The following is a 15,743-nucleotide window of genomic DNA, read 5'->3' as shown; positions in this document are numbered from 1 at the left end:
GCTTGGAAACAAAGAGATTCTCATAAAGATAAATCACACCAACTGTCTGTAGGTAGGCGGCAGACTATTGTGTTGCCTTTCTACTATGACATAAATGGAAGATGGTTGCTGCCACTGGGTAATTTTAAGGGAGACTAATCATTTGGGGTGGGGGGGGCAGAGGAATAGCTCAGTGGTTTGAGCATTGGCCTGCTAAACCCAGGGTTGTGAGCTCAATCCTTGAGGGGGCCATTTAGGGATCTGGGGCAAAAAAAATTGGGGATTTTTCCTGCTTTGAGCAGGGGGTTGGACTAGATGACCTCCTGAAGTCCCTTCCAGCCCTGATAGTCTCTGATTCACAGATTTGATTGGTAGTCACAATGAATACTAAGATGCAATGTCTCCCCACCTTCTCCAAATGAACGTTCAATTAACATGACTATTATTAACTAGAAAACTATCCTCCAATTCTGGCTTTGCCCAGGGATTATTATTCCCTAAAGCAAGGGCCTTGCCACTCTGTGTTACAAATTAAAATGATGATGAGATCTTCTAATTCATCTTGAAGTAAGTATGGGTTTTGGAACAATGGAACTGGAAAATTCATCACATCATACTGCATGTGAAACAGATGTCCCAGCGCAATCAGTTAGTGATATGGAAAAGGAAGCTGATACAGGATTATCTGTTTATTCCAACAACAGAAAAGGCTTGAGAATGGAAGAGATCTGAATGCTTCATTCACATGTTCTGAATCTGAAATTCTTCGACTTTCTGCTAATTCATCCAATGAACCATCTTAGCATCTAAAGGGCCAAACACAGCTAATCATAACTCCAGCATGCAAGACATGCCTTTCATCATATGTTTGCTGTGTATGACACTGGTCCTCTTTCAGCAGTGAAAATCATTCAGCCCTTGCAGCATAAATATGAACTAGTGCTGCTTTTAAAAGTTCTGTCTGTCTTCTATCTGCTACCACTCCTTGTTGATTTTACTTCTCCTTGGCAGTGGCTCAAGATGTGTTTCAATAGGTTAGTAAAAATTAGCTAATGTTATAGTAGAGATGTGCAATGTAATTTCTGCTGAGTTGTTCTGTTTTCTTCCTGTCCAGAGGGATCGTCCAGTGTCTTCTTGCCACACTTTATTGCTGGTTTGTTTGTTTTTTGGCCAGTATTGGCCTTTCCAGTGGCCACTTTATTCTGCATACAGGGACAATCAGTTGGTTCCTCGATAGTATATTGCAAGCCCATCTGATCTTTACACGAGCACACTATTCTTGATGTCCTGTCTTGCCACATCAGTAAAATCCCAGAATACCTGACATTTCCCTTGGAATCTTGTACCTTTTTGTATGAATATTCAGTACTAGGGATTCCCTGGGCTGCAATTTCCACAGCCTTTTAGCCTATGAGATCTGGCTCAGACAACAGTCACTTCTGTATTTCCTCACTACAAGGACTGAAGACCAGCGTGACACAAAGGGGGTCTGCCAGCATCAAACGCACTGTGAAAGCATTTCCCAGTCTTTTTGGTTTCTATTACAAAACAGAAATCTCTCCATCATCACCAGCAGTGTTGGAACATACTGTGACTGCGACACTTGCACAATCTTTTCATATGTTTTGGTTCCAGGTCTGTCTAGTCCCATTGTGCTCAGAGGAGGGGTTATAATCCATTGCTCCAATATGACATTTGTGTCTGCAAAGTGTTCAGTGTTCCGTTCCATGTGCCCCATAAATCCTGTTATACCTGCTGTTGTTGTGCTCTTTCTTCTAAGATCAATGGGCCAGATCCTCAGCTGGTGTCAATGGACGATAGCTCCATGGACTTCAGTTCAAAGGATTGGCCACACTCCTTTGGGTTTGACCAAGAAGATAGTGAAGAGATTAATTAATGCAGCCAGATGAGCCATCAGTCCATATGAGTTCATTGGCCCCTGAAAGGAACTTGGCGGACTCTTATTTTCAGGAACTGGGGTACCCACGGTGGCCTTGGCCTTTACTAGTAACTTGTGAAAACAACACACATCAGTTTTGTGGCCACGATATTCTATGGAGTGCTGCAAAAGAATCACATTTGTCCTCCAGTCTGCAAGGCAGGAGACATCTGCTCTTGTTCTTGTCCAGCTCTAGAATGTCACTTATGTAGCATTTCAGTGGAGCTAGGTGAATTGACACCAGCTGAAGATCTGACCTAGTAACTTTAGTGGTGTCCCATAAGCACTCAGCCATGGCCAGTAATCTCCCTTTGCTCTCAGATTCTGTCCAGCTGCACCTCAGTTGGATTTCCTTGCACATAGTTACTGGCAATCTTAACTTTCTCTCTCAGGGTGTAGCTCCTCCTCTATGTTTGAAAGCTTCTTTTCTCTCCAAAGAGCTTCTGACTTTTACTACATGGTGGTGGCATCTTTGGAAATATGCATGGCTCAGTCAGACTGGTTTCATCCTCCTAGCACTAGGAAACTGGACATACTTTTGTTTCTCTCTGGCTTTTCTGTTTGCACAGTCCAGTCTTCCTGAGGCTCTTTCCCCAGCAGCAGGGCATTTATGGTGCCTGGCCTCCAAGCCACAGATTTAAGATGGCTGCTGCCATCCCATAACTTTAAAGGTAAACTGTTAAAGATAACTGTTCAGTCCATAGACAGTCACACCGTTTCATAGTATTATCTCCCTTAAAGGAGCCGTATCTCTTTGTTTTCTTCCGAAGATCTCAGGATGCCGATCCCTAACAAGGAGCTTTATCCTGCTCCCACTGTCTTCAGTGGAACAGGATGAAGCCCAAATCACTGCCACTGCAGTATAATACCCAGGCATGTCCTTCTGCAGATGACAGCTCATTAACTACTTTCATAAAATCATAGAATACCAGGGTTGGAAGGGACCTTAGGAGGTCATCTAGTCCAACCCCCTGCTCAAAGCAGGACCAATCCCCAATTTTTGCCCCATCCCAAATGGCCCCCTCAAGGATTGAACTCACAACCCTGGGGTTTAGCAGGCCAACACTCAAACCACTGAGCTATCCTTGCTGGAGCCAGTCACTCCCAAGTCACACATACGGCCAGTTTTAGTATGCTGTTTGATTTTGTACATGATTTACATTATTTCACATCTGAAAGGGTATCTCACAATATTTTTAAAGTTTTCAAAACCATGCAATGGAAACAGAGAGAACTAAAATGACATTTACCCAGTCCCAGCAGGGCTTTGTCATTGCTGTAACATCACCAGTACTGGGACACTACCCAAGAGTGGCCAGTGATCTGGGGGGGGTTGACCAGGGTTTAAATGAGAACTAGAGACATTCATGGAGGCTAAGTCCATTAATGGCTATTAGCCAGGATGGGTAAGGAATGGTGTCCCTAGCCTCTGTTTGTCAGAGGGTGGAGATGGATGGCAGGAGAGAGATCACTTGATCATTACCTGTTAGGTTCACTCCCTCTGGGGCACCTGGCACTAGCCACTGTCGGCGGACAGGATACTGGGCTGGATGGACCTTTGGTCTGACCCAGTATGGCCATTCTTATGTTCTTATGACCTTGTAGGTATAAGAAACAAGAATCATTATATGCATATATGGGCCTGGCTTTCAAAGCAGCCATCCAGTTTTGTGGGCAGAGTATTATGTCTACAATTAATTGTGCCCACAGTTTTCCACCTGTAGTACATTCATGCTTTTTCCTGGTACTTCAATATAGCCATACACTTGTGGGTGTAAGATTCTCATGGCAAAAATCTAGCTTGAAACTTAGAATCACATTGTACTGAATGCCGTTTGGCATGGTTTATGGGACACTTGAAACAAACTGCTCTTTTATAAAAAGATGTGCAGTTCCCCCTTATGTAAATGGACTGAGTTCTCAAAGTCAGGTATGTGCAAATGCATGCATATATTTGCATGTGCCTCATCCACAGATAACTGGTGTGTGAATTTAAGTCAGGTATTTGCACAAGAACATGGATAGATAAGTATAAAGACCTGAGTTTTGCACAGGTAGCACTTGAGCATGGAAATTAGGCACATGCAAATATATATATACACATACACACACACATACCCACCTCACTTTGAAAAATTGGCCCAGTATGTGAATAAATGTTAAACATAATAAAAATAACAAGACACAGACAGGCAACAGAATTAAGAACTATAGCCATCTGGGTTCTTCTAATCATGACATCAAGGGATTGCTTAGGTAATACACTGATGGTTTTTAAATGAGCTGTAACCACTCAGGAAAAAGATCCAGGCGTCATTGCAGACTGCTCAGTGAAAACATCTGTTCAGTGCACAAAGCCCAGCAAAAAAGCAACCAAAATATTACTTTGAATGGGAGCAGACAACAATACAGAAAATATGTTAATGCATAGTAGGCATCGTTAGAAAAGGTTACAGTTTCTTTGTAATTAAGTCAAGTATCAGCGGGTAGCCGTGTTAGTCTGTATCCACAAAAACAACAAGAACAAAAGGAGTACTTGTGGCACCTTAAAGACTAACAAATTTATTTGAGCATAAGCTTTTGTGAGCTACAGCTCACTTCATTGGATGCATTTGGTGGAAAATACAGAGGGGAGATTTATATACACACACAGAGAACATGAAACAATGGATTTTATCATACACACTGTAAGGAGAGTGTTAACTTAAGATGAGCCATCACCAGCAGCAGGGGGGGGAAAGGAGGAAAACCTTTCATGGTGACAAGCAAGGTAGGCTATATCCAGCAGTTAACAAGAACAACTGAGGAACAGTGGGGGGTGGGGTGGGGGGAAGAAATAACATGGGGAAAGTTTTACTTTATGTAATGACTCATCCATTCCCAGTCTCTATTCAAGCCTAAGTTAATTGTATCCAGTTTGCAAATTAATTCCAATTCAGCAGTCTCTCGTTGGAGTCTGTTTTTGAAGTTTTTTTGTCGAAGGATAGCCACCCTCAGGTCTGTAATCGAGTGACCGGAGAGATTGAAGTGTTCTCCGACTGGTTTTTGAATGTTATAATTCTTGACGTCTGATTTGTGTCCATTTATTCTTTTACGCAGAGACTGTCCATTTTGACCAATGTACATGGCAGAGGGGCATTGCTGGCACATGATGGCATATATCACATTGGTGGATGCGCAGGTGAACGAGCCTCTGATAGTGTGGCTGATGTGATTAGGCCCTATGATGGTGTCCCCTGAATAGATATGTGGACACAGTTGGCAACGGGCTTTGTTGCAAGGATAGGTTCCTGGGTTAGTGGTTCTGTTGTGTGGTGTGTGGTTGCTGGTGAGTATTTGCTACAGATTGGGGGGCTGTCTGTAAGCAAGGACTGGCCTGTCTCCCAAGATCTGAGAGAGTGATGGGTCGTCCTTCAGGATAGGTTGTAGATCCTTGATGATGCGTTGGAGAGGTTTTAGTTGGGGGCTGAAGGTGATGGCTAGTGGTGTTCTGTTATTTTCTTTGTTGGGCCTGTCCTGTAGTAGGTGACTTCTGGGTACTCTTCTGGCTCTGTCAATCTGTTTCTTCACTTCAGCAGGTGGGTATTGTAGTTGTAGGAATGCATGATAGAGATCTTGTAGGTGTTTGTCTCTGTCTGAGGGGTTGGAGCAAATGCGGTTGTATCATAGAGCTTGGCTGTAGACAATGGATCATGTGGTATGGTCTGGATGAAAGCTAGAGGCATGTAGGTAGGAATAGCGGTCAGTACGTTTCCGATATAGGGTGGTGTTTATGTGACCATCGCTTATTAGCACCGTAGTGTCCAGGAAGTGGATCTCTTGTGTGGACTGGTCCAGGCTGAGGTTGATGGTGGGATGGAAATTGTTGAAATCATGGTGGAATTCCTCAAGGGCTTCTTTTCCATGGGTCCAGATGATGAAGATGTCATCACTGTAGCACAAGTAGAGTAGGGGCATTAGGAGACAAGAGCTGAGGAAGCGTTGTTCTAAGTCAGCCATAAAAATGTTGGCATACTGTGGGGCCATGCGGGTACCCATGGCAGTGCCGCTGATTTGAAGGTATACATTGTCCCCAAATGTGAAATAGTTATGGGTGAAGACAAAGTCACAAAGTTCAGCCACCAGGTTTGCCGTGACATTATCGGGGATACTGTTCCTGACGGCTTGTAGCCCATCTTTGTGTGGAATGTTGGTGTAGAGGGCTTCTACATCCATAGTGGCTAGGATGGTGTTTTTAGAAAGATCACCAATGGATTGTAGTTTCCTCAGGAAGTCTGTGGTGTCCGAAGATAGCTGGGAGTGCTGGTAATGTAGAGCCTGAGGAGGGAGTCTACATAGCCAGACAATCCTGCTGTCAGGGTGCCAATGCCTGAGATGATGGGGCATCCAGGATTTCCAGGTTTATGGATCTTCGGTAGCAGATAGAATACCCCAGGTCGGGGATCTGGGTTGTGTCTGTGCGGATTTGTTCTTGTGCTTTTTCAGGGAGTTTCTTGAGCAAATGCTGTAGTTTCTTTTGGTAACTCTCAGTGGGATCAGAGGGTAATGGCTTGTAGAAAGTGGTGTTGGAGAGCTGCCTAGTAGCCTCTTGTTCATACTCCGACCTATTCATGATGACGACAGCACCTCGTGGGTAAAAACTTCAGATGCATCTGAAGAAGTGAGGCTTTTACCCATGAAAGCTTATGCTCAAATAAATCTGTTAGTCTTTAAGGTGCCACTGGACTCCTTGTTGATTTTGTAATTAAGTGACACTCCTGAAATATTCACAAATTTCCTTAGGTATTTTCTATACAAAGGAAAAAGAGAAGTTCAGATACTGTGAATACACAGAAAACATTAAGGCAAACATAAGGCAAAACTGTACAGTGAGTATGTCTGTGAGAGTGGCAATAAGTGTGTTTGTGGACCAGCATGTGCACTTCTGTCCTGTCAAAGGTGCGTAGGGGTTGTATGTGCATGTGTGTGTGTTTCTGTTTGTGTCTGTGAATGGATATTTATATGGCATAGGTGGGTCTCAGTACAGATCTTTGTGCAAATATTCAAAAGTGCATTCCCCACTAGGCATGTTTAGAGTACCACAGCTGTGTGTGTGTGTCATCAGTGAGTGCATCTAGAGCAGTTTCACCATTAGTGAGACGAGGGACCCCACAGGGCACAAAGCAAAGGCCCCAGTGTGTGCTCCCTTTGAATATGAGCTTATGTCCCTTCAGAACATCAACTTTGATGACTTTCCCTCAAACAGCTGCTGGGCAAGGGGAGTAAAAAGGGCCAAATCCTCATGTTGGGTAAAACTGGCATTGATTTCTTGCCTCTTTGTGCTTATCAATCATCCAGGAAAGGCAACTCCTCTCCACATGCCTCTTACTCCAAACCCCATCTGCACTCCTTTCCCTGTGTCTCTCCCAGCATACAAGCAGCACTACCAAACTACAATACTCACAAGTTACAACACGATACAGCAACAGAATCATGTGTTGTTTAGGGAAGGCAACTGCAGCCCGCACTCCAAGGAGCACAGTACATGCTGTATACTCTAGTGCCATCAGACTCCATGGATGAATTTCTCCAGTGTTTTGGGACGGGGGAGGGGAGAAACAGACTGAGCTTTGTGGAATTCTTTTAAGAGTGTGTGCGCAACTGTATAAAAGAACATTTTTTTCTGCCCTTGAAAAGATAATATTATTTCACACAGGCCCATTTCCAAGAGCAGTCGAGCTGTTTCTAAATGAACCAGTGCCTGGGTTGAAGCAGAGATGTCAGGGAAACCCTCTCACTGCGTGCGACATGGAAATTCCTTGACCTCAGCAGGAAAGCAGAGCTACTTGCACGCAACCAGCCAAAGGGAAAAAATATTGAGGTGGAAGAAGTGGACAGAGGCAGGTGTGTTGGGAGGAGAAACAGCCCGTCTTTTACAGGCAAAGGGAGTGCTCGTCTGAAAAGCCATGTGTTTGTGACCAAGTTGCAAGGACAAGATGGACAGGGTTGTGAACAGGATGGGGTGGCAGTTAGGGCAGGGAGAAACAAGTCATAAAAAGGAAAGCCAACCAAAATGCCTGTCACAGGGGCTCGGCGTGACCAACGGGGCCACCCCTGTTTGCCCAGTGCGGGGTTCAGCCACCTTGTCACACAGTTGTTGGGGTTCCCTGTAGGGTCAAAGAACCACAATTGAGGTATCTCAGGACCCCTGAAGGGGCAGAGCAAGCAAGCAGTCCATAACCCCTCGGGCAGGGCAGAGCAAGGCAAACACTCAGTCTAGGGCCCTGAGCCTCCTGCCTGGGGCAGGCAGTAGCAATGGGCGGGAGGGGCTCTGACCCTATGGGCAGGGCAGAGTAACAATCAGTCTGTGGTCCCTGAGGCAGAGCAGAGCACTCAGTTTGGGGCTCTGGTCCTATGGACAGGGCAGAGCAAACACTCTGTCTATGGCAGGAGCCTCTGGTAGCCACAACGAGTGGCAAGTGCAGTGGGGGAGAGGGTAGGGGAACCCGGGCCCACCCTACTTCACCAGGTTCCAACCAAGGGCCCTACGGAGCCAGTAAACTCCCTATAAAGGGTCCAGGAATCAGCTGCTAACACATCCCCTGGGTCATTTTCTACCAAAAAGCCAATCTCAAGCATCTTCTCAGCTGCCAGCAGCTCGGCATTCCAGCAGGTCTCCGTGGTCAGTTAGTTGTCTGCAGCATAATCTGGGTCCACAGTCCCTACAGACTGGAGAGTTGGCAGTTCCTCAGCGGAAGCCTGCAGCACATGCCCTTCCTCTTCCTCCACGAGCCCTGACTGAGCTGGACTGTCTTTTTATCCATCCCTTCAGCTGGAGAACGCACAGCAGGAGTGAGGGGTCGTGGTCTCCTGGGCCCACAGTGATTGGTCTGCCCCCACGGGCCCAGTCACAATGCCACCCCATCACACCCCATCACAATGCCAAGCAAACAAATTCTGATGCAAGCCTCCTTCTCCACACTGGGACTATATCCTGAGCTAGGGTAAACTTGCATTGAAGTCAATGGAGCTATATTGACTTACACCAGCTGAGGATCTGGCAGCAACTTGAATTCTTTGAGATATTTTGACCCTATACATGCTACACTACTGGTGCATGCATGACAGTGCATCTTTGATCAGAGGTTTTTGGTAGCAGTGTCCATGTGATCCTCACCTGTGCTCTGTACACAGTGTGGAACTGCTGCCACTCCAGTTCCTTCTCCTTTGTGAAATATGGCTTAATGCTGGCACTCCAAAGCAGAGGGGAAGGAAGGCAGATAGTGGAGCACCCATGAGGACAAAACATCTTGAAGAACTCACCTTGCTGTACCAAGTAATCAGCAATCCTTCTTTGAGTAATTGTTCTTATGGGTGCTCGACTTCAGGTGACTCCCAAGCAGTGCCCAGACTAAGGGGTCGGGTGATGAGGAGTCCTGTCTAGTACAGATTGGAGAACAGCTGTCCCAAAAGCTGCATCAGACCTGCACTGTGGCATAGTACTGAGAAAAGCAGTGAACAGATGAGGTGGCAGCTTTACAGCTGTCTTTGATGGGGAGATTCATGAGCCAAGTCAGAGAGGTGGGCCCTAGTGGAATGGGCAATCACCTTAGTGGGAGGGTGCATTCTAGAGAGGACAAAAAGCATCCCAAGTCCCCTTTGGAAAGTCATGGGATACAAATAGAGGTTCCACTCATTCTATGAAGGAGATGAAAAACTTAGAAGAGGTTTTGAAGGGTCAAATTCTTTCTAGGTAGAACGCTAGTCCCTCCAACATCCAGAGTGTGGAGACTAGCTTCTTTCCAAGAGTTGTGTGATTAGGTTAGACTATGGGTAATAGAATGTCATGGAGAAATCAGAGGAGATCTGGGAGAGAAAACAAAGATGGAGGCAAAGAGTCACTTTGCCCTGATAAAACCTGGGGTAGGATGGATGTGCCAGAGCTACCAGATGCAAAATAGACTTCAAAGGAACTTAGCAACAAACCCACGGTCTTTAAATGTAATGGATAATTTAAAATCTGTATTATGTGAAGCTTAGAGGGAAACAATCACGCTGGGAGCACCAGTAGAGGAATCACATTCATTTATGAAGGTAAGTCTTCCTCACTGATGGTTTCCTGTTCAACCCTATGTTCTGCACTTCAAAATGAATAATCCATTCCTATGCCCAAGAGTCATCCAAGAGCCAGGCCTTGAGATATAGTGTGGGTAGATTGGGGTAACTATTTTTCCCGGAGAGGTTCCCTTGAGCCAACAAGTTTGTTGTCAGTGGCAGGTGAAGAGGTGGCCAAAGTGGCAGGCAAATCAAGTCTCAGAATCAGACCCCTCTTGCGTAGGTTGATTTTGTATTTGTCTTTTTTTCATCTTTTTCAGGCCTTTGAGAAGCAGTGGCATAGGAGGATAGGTATACAGCAGGAGCCAGTTGTGTAGGCAGGGAAAGACTGCCACTGCTGTCTCAGCTGGGCAGCCACCACTGAAAGGACCTTTGTGAAGTGTCTTGAGACAGTCAAGAGGCTGAATGGAAGTATCCACTATTGATAATATTTGTGACCAACCATGAACCTTAGGAAATGCTTGTGAGCTGGACACAGTGCTATGTGAAAGTATGCATCCTAGAGATCGAGGGTCATAAATCAACCCTCTGGATCTAGAGATGATATAATTGCTGCTAAGGTTGCCATCCTGAACATAAGAGCCTGGATGAATATGTTAAGTGTGCTGAGTTCCAAAATCAGTCTCCACCTCCCTTTTTTTCTTGGGTACCAGGAAAGCTCTGGAATAGAAGCCTTTTCCCATATAGGGAGGGGAAGCTGGCTCTACTACACCCAGTTATTTCCTATCTTAGGAGACCTTAATGAGATAGGTCCCTGAAGAGTAGTGGGGAGGGATGGAGCTGAAGTGAATGGCATATCCTGATGTGATGCTTGCTAGCACCCATCTGCTCTATGTGATTTGTTACCATGAATGCTTGAAATGGGAAAGACAGTCCCCATAAGGTGAAGAGGTAGGCAATAGAAGGGTGATGCAGCATAAGATCCAGATGACAGAATGACTTGTAGCTATTGACCAATAACCAAAATGGCTGTTTTGTAGAGGTTGATGGCTGGATGACTATAGCTTTGGAGATCAGTGGTCTTTTCCTTTGAATCTAGGTCTTTTCCCAGGTGGCTCTATAGCCCTGTGATATGTTAGAAACCGGACCAGGCTGGACCTTTGGGCTGTTAGATCTGCTATATCTTCTTTTGGTTGCAGGAGTGTAAATTCTCAAAGACTGAAGAATTGCTCGGGAGCCCTTTAAGGAAAGGAGGGATTCATCCATGGTTTTGCTGAATAGCTTGGGGCCCTCACATAGAAGGTCCTCCACTATGTTCTGGATCTCTCTATGGACTCCAGAGGACTGTAAGCAGGATACGCGGCACATTACTATGGTTGTTGTCATAGACCAAGAGGCTGTGTCTGCCATATCCAAAGTTGCCTGTGATGAGGCCTGGGCCCCTAGTTGTCCTTCGGTGATGAGTACCTAGAACTGGTCTCTTTGTTCTTGTGGGAGATATTCAACAAAATGAGTGAATTTCTTGTAGTTTGTGTAGTCATATTTAGCAATTAGGGCTTGGTAATTTGCTACCCTGAATTGTAAAGAGACCAAGGAATAACTTTTGTGCACTTACATTTCTTTTTGGTGTGGTGTGGACCAGGAATGATGCTGTTTGTTTCTTTCATTCAGAGCATCAACCATGAAGGAATTTGGGACAGGATGGGGGAATAGGTATTGTGTGCCTTTTAAGGGTGCAAAATATTTCTTGTCCACCCATTTGTAAGTGGGAGGAACAGTGTCTGGCATTTGCCATACTCTTCTGGTTGGCTCTAGTAAGGCATTATTTATTGGTAGGGCTTCCCTGCCCAAGTAGGTGGTACCCAGGAGGCTGTTGAGGGACTTGCAAGTGCTTGTTTCCTGATGACCCTCTTTCAGAAAAGGCTGGGGGGGAGAGGTAGGTGGTGGAACCCTGACTGGAAATCTTCAAGTCAGAAAAGGGGAGCTGATTTTGTTGGTATTGTTGGTTTTGCAGTGTTTTGGTGCCAGAGGAGAACATAAGCCCACACAGCTGCACTCCGTCTCAGACCTCAGATGGTTGAGAAGGAACTGGAGGGACAGTAGGTTCACCCTGCCTTACATGCCCTCAGATCAGAGCATGAGGGCACACAGCGTGAAGACGTGGACTACGTGGACACTGCTACCAAAAACCTCCAGTCAGAGGCATAGGGATGTGCACACACCTGAAGTGGAGTACCCATAGGGACAATTACTTGCAGAAGTAGTCCTGGTTCTGAGATTTGAGGAGGTCAGTAGAGACTTTGGTGAGAGCAGTTTCAGTGGAGAGCAGGGGGCAGAAGCCAGGTTGGAGATGGTCTGGAATGGACTTGGAAGAGAGGAACACCAGATAGCATTTGTAAGCAGCACATTCACTGAGCTCAGAGATGAAAACGATATGGGGGTGGTAGCTGGACAGGCAACTGGAGTCAAGGATGTTTTCTGTTGCTGAGCTGGAAGAGAAGAGAACATGTTTGTGTTATGAGGGGAAAGAGTCAGAGGAGTGTAAGAGGTTAAGGTAGGGGATGAGAGGGGGCACCAGAGCAATGAGGAGATGGGCCCAGGACAGAAGTATATTTTATTAGGACTAACAGACTACCAATGAATGGAGTGTGTATGAATTAGAAAATGAGCCCAGTTTGCACTAGGGTTGGGCAAACTTGTTTTGCCTAATTTAGAGGCCACTCAAACACTGTGGGTTTGAATGTCACTGGATTAGTGTTTCATGTAGGAAAAAGTGTAGAAAAAAGGTGCAGAGAAGGGGAGGGGGAAAAAAAATCCAATGGAAAAATAAATACAGTATAACATATACGGGGCATCCCCTTGTGCCAATGTGGCATTTCTAGCCCTAATTCATAGCACAGGCTTCCCTTTAGCTAGAAGATCGTTTCTAAAAATAAAAAATTGGCTCACCCTGGAGGGGAGGGAAAGATTAATTTAAATTACAAGGACATCAGGTTCTAAATGATGAAGAGTGGGGGTGTTCATTCATTCAAATCAGTTTCGTGAAACTTATACATCCAGAAACTAATTTGTGAAGTTCAGAAAAACCTCATACTCCTCCAGGTAACAATAACAACTCTTAGAATTTATATAAACACTTTGCAAATATAAATCAATCAACTAACAAGATTCATCCCACTCCCTGGCTGCGCTCTCTGCTTTCTGAGCTACATCACTGTACACCTGTATCCAGCAATCTCCAGGGCTTCTGGAGACATTTGTTGAAAGCCAGTTTTAATTTGCATTTTGCTTTCCTCTTTTCTTTCTTTCTATGGTGCCTTGTTTGAGTACTTCAGATTTGGGTTGGACTAGAACATTTTGGGTCACATTGTCAGCTAGAGTAAATCGTTGACTTCAATGGAGCTACACTGATTCATACCATCTGAGGAAGAGGCCATTTGGTCCAAATCTGATCTAAGACCAAAGTTAGACCTGTCCTGTTCTCTCCAAATAAGTACAAACAGTAGAGGGAGATTGGAGAAAGGCTTGGGGCAGGCAAAGAGAGAAGGGAACAAGAGTTGAAAGAGGTGAAGAACTGGAAGAGAATGAAAGGAGATGTAGAAAAGAGAAGCATAGGAATTTCCATACTTGACTAAACCAGATCAGATCTAGTCCATCATCCAGTCTCCAAAATTGACCAATGCCAACTACTTCTGAGGAAGCTGCAAGTGGCCGACTATAAAGTAACTTGTCAACAGGGGAAGTTTCTTTCTAGTCCCCATCAGTTAGTGTTCAATTTAATTAAAGATAGAGAAAAGGCAGCCAGGAAAAGGAAAAGATATAAGGGACTGAAAAGAAGGGAAAGGAAAGTAAGAGAATATGGAGAGAGGTAGAGACACAGATGGGAGGCAGAGGATGATTTCACATGCTGCTCATGCTCAGGGGGACAATGATCAGGGTTTGAGGATGCTGGATACTCAGACAATCATCCTCCTACAGAAACCTTGACAAAGGTTGTACACCTGGTATGCAGTGACCCCTCCCTATCACATGGCCCAGCATCGCCTCACTGATTCCTTGAAGTTCCTCATCTGTTTATTGTATCCACCTGTTGTCTACAGTCTTGTATTTAGATTGTAAACTCCATGGGTCAGGGACTGTCCCTTTGTTAAATGTCTGTACTGTGCTTAGCACAATGGGACCCTGGCCTTTAAGCACCACAAAATAGAAAGAGGGAGGCTGATGCCTATATTTTTTCAGAATAGTTTGACCAGGGTGACAGGGAAAGGAAGAGAAGAAAATCCAGGCCAGAGCCTCAGCTGGCACCACTTGACACCTGCTGAGATTTTGAGCTGATGTGTCATCCACACTACTTCTTCAAGAACCGCACTCCAACTATCACCTGACCAAGACTGTTTCCCCTATTAGGCAGGGTTTAGAGCCGAGCTGCCAAGATTCCAATGTCACCTATTCATGTGCATTATCCCTGAAGATGCCGTGACCCTGGAGCTGTGAGGGATGCAGCAAAGCATATGGCGTTACTTCTCTTTTCAATACATCTCCTCCCCCACCGAATCTATGGGTTTTTTTTTCCCCAATCCGATGTATACTTTCCAGCTCGTTTCCTCTTGCGGTTCTCATTTCCCGCTCCTAGGAGGTGAGCTCATACGTTTCTCAATTACAGGCCAAAGAAAGGGAGAGGGAGAAAGAAATCTTATGGAAACAGATGAAGTCATGCCTGTGCAATGCTGTGTTATGGCCCATGCTCACGGAGCCATGAGGAGGATGCAACCGCCCCCCAACCCTGGCAGGACACCCTGTTTTGTTTATTTCCTTCTCATTCTCTCTGTTGTTTTCTTCTTTGCCATTGAGAGAAGATGCACCACTGACACACAACAGCAGCAGCATGTTTTTGTCTCCCTCTTTCTCTCTCCCCCTCCCCTTTCATTCTCCCACCCATGGACCTTTGAGTCATTCACAGCACGCAGTTGAGTCAATAGTGAGCCCACAGACCATGTAGAAGTCTCCGAGTGCTGTGTACTCTGCCGATGGCTATGCGGACTCCAGAAAAGTTACACAAGGGAAATCTAAAGGCAATTAAAAAAATAATACAAATGGTTGTTTAGAAAAAGGGGGGTAGGGAGGGGAAACTAAAATTAAAATAAATAAAGGAATGTTTTAATGAAGTTAACAGTGAAAGCTGAATTAGAGGCGCCTGAACATCATCTATATATTTCTCATATAGAAAGGAGTTCTGCCCTGTGCAGCCAGAGCTGACTAAAACTAGCCAGGGTCTCAGGCTGAGGGAAACATTTGGATAGAAAGGAAAGAAGGTAATTGCTGCAAATGGAGACTAATTCAGAAAACGACTGACTCTGCATTGGGTCACAGTTCTTTTGCTTTCAACGAGCTACTGAATCTTCATGGAATCTGGGGATGGAGGGACAAGGTGCTCTGGAGAATCTTTCCTTCCTGCAAGTCACACATGGTTAGCACTTCTTTTTCCTTATTCTTCATTCCCAAGGATGCTACCTACCTGCCTCGGTACTTACATGGCCCTAGCATCACCACAGCATCCAAGCACTTTGCAGTGATTAACATAGCATTTCCCAAAGTGTGGGGCATTTCCCTACAAGGAAGTGTCCTTGCTTTATAGATGGGGAACAGAGGCAAGGAGAGACTTAACAATTAACTCAAGGTCACACAGGAAAAGTTTGTGGCAGAGCTGGAAATGAAACCCAAGTCCTCTAGTCCAAGGTCAACACCTTAAGCACAAGACCTTTCTGAGAGCTGGTCAAAAAAAAATATGGGA

The 15,743-nt window shown here is 45.2% G+C and overlaps 1 long non-coding RNA gene across 1 annotated transcript in view; it reads right to left on the bottom strand.

The window, feature by feature from the left end:
• LOC122460523 overlaps positions 1-15,012 on the bottom strand; it is a 38,282-nt gene extending 23,270 nt beyond the window's left edge. Inside the window, exon 1 of the long non-coding RNA XR_006281882.1 lies at positions 8,516-15,012. This is a non-coding gene — a long non-coding RNA (uncharacterized LOC122460523). The remainder of the gene's footprint in view (positions 1-8,515) is intronic.
• Between the last annotated feature and the right edge of the window lie 731 nt (positions 15,013-15,743).

Source organism: Dermochelys coriacea, chromosome 6 (assembly GCF_009764565.3).
Source record: "Dermochelys coriacea isolate rDerCor1 chromosome 6, rDerCor1.pri.v4, whole genome shotgun sequence".
NCBI lineage: Eukaryota > Metazoa > Chordata > Testudines > Dermochelyidae > Dermochelys > Dermochelys coriacea.
Note: the sequence above shows the minus strand (reverse complement) of the source record. Positions and strands in the feature narration are given on the sequence as shown.